The following is a 1,559-nucleotide window of genomic DNA, read 5'->3' as shown; positions in this document are numbered from 1 at the left end:
TTCCTATCCCAGGCTGATATGTTTTATTGTTGGCCCTTCATATATGCCCAGATATTTATATACTCCCAAATGCTAATGTTGTATTATATTGCATTCCTATCCCAGGCTGATATGATTTTATTGTTGACCCTTCATATATGCCCAGATATTGATATACTCTCAAATGCTAATGTTGCATTATATTGCATTCCTATCCCAGCCTGATATGTTTCATTGTTGACCCTTCATATATGCCCAGATATTTATATACTCCCAAATGTTAATGTTGCATTATATTGCATTCCTATCCCAGGCTGATATGTTTTATTGTTGCCCCTTCATATATGTCCAGATTTTTATATACACCCATATGCTAATGTTGCATTATATTGCATTCCTTTCCAAGGCTGATATGTTTTATTGTTGACCCTTCATATATGCCCAAATATTTATATACTCCCAAATGCTAATGTTGCATTATATTGAATTCCTATCCCAGGATGATATGTTTTATAACGTATAAGACCTCTGAGACACAGGAAGCTCCCGAGTGGTGGTGAGTTAATCCCTCCCTCTCTCCTGTTACGTAGGGAAGTTTTTAAAATCCCTGCTAGTTTCCGCCATAAATTTAAAGGATACTGGTGTGTTTTGTCTGCCTAGTTGCCTGCTCCTGCCCTGAGGTATGCAACAATGTTTATTTTTGACTATTTAATTCCTTAACTATCATTGTGTTTGCCGAAAACTGTAAGTGATTTAGCTTACTGTTCTTAAAGTTCACAACTCAGAACTAGCACGTCTTTAACCTACACTGCTACGCAAAATATGTTAGCACTGTTATACAAAAGCCGAGACAATTTGCGAGAGCGTTTTGCTACATGTGGTCTGTGATACTTTGTTACCTGAGACACTTTGTATGTTACAGTATTAAGCTAGATCAGTGATATTTTGGTGCGTCGTTTATATTCCGAACGCCAAAACTCATCTTGTGCACTCTGTAATTTGCTTAACTTAGCAGGAACGCTGTTAATAGATGCAACGCCAAACCTTATCTGGCGTACTCTATAAAATACTACAATCAGTGGGAGCGTTGCAAATACACCGATCGACTAATCTCAGTCGGTGTATTGCCTTGCCAATTCAGAATGCATGAATGTAATTTTCAACTGAATTTTGTGACTGCACTCTCCCCACCTATTGTTTAGTTGAATTATAATGGAATTCTGAGGATATGTGCAAGAAACTATTACTAGAGTTACTAGAATATTGTTGCTTGTTTTGTTTTCAACAATACTTTCAAGTATGCTTAACTGATGCATGGGGATTTCATACATTGAAACAAGTGTGTATATTCTATCTCTCCCTAGGTACCTGCCCCGTACATATCAACCGCGTGGCCACCAAGAGTTAGACCAAGAGTTTGATATTGAAACAGGAGAACTTTTACCACAGTGTGACTGCAGAGGCAGGTTCCAGCCACCTATCCCACCACAAAGACTTCCCTGGGAAAAGGTTAATAACAACACCTTGCTAAATAGGTCTTTGTAACTTTTTACCTCAGGATAGAACACCAGGGCAGGCAA

Source organism: Protopterus annectens, chromosome 7.part1 (assembly GCF_019279795.1).
Source record: "Protopterus annectens isolate FY-2018-M chromosome 7.part1, PAN1.0, whole genome shotgun sequence".
Taxonomy (NCBI): Eukaryota; Metazoa; Chordata; order Ceratodontiformes; family Protopteridae; genus Protopterus; species Protopterus annectens.
The sequence above is the reverse complement of the archived record's forward strand: the minus strand, read 5'-3'. Positions refer to the sequence as shown.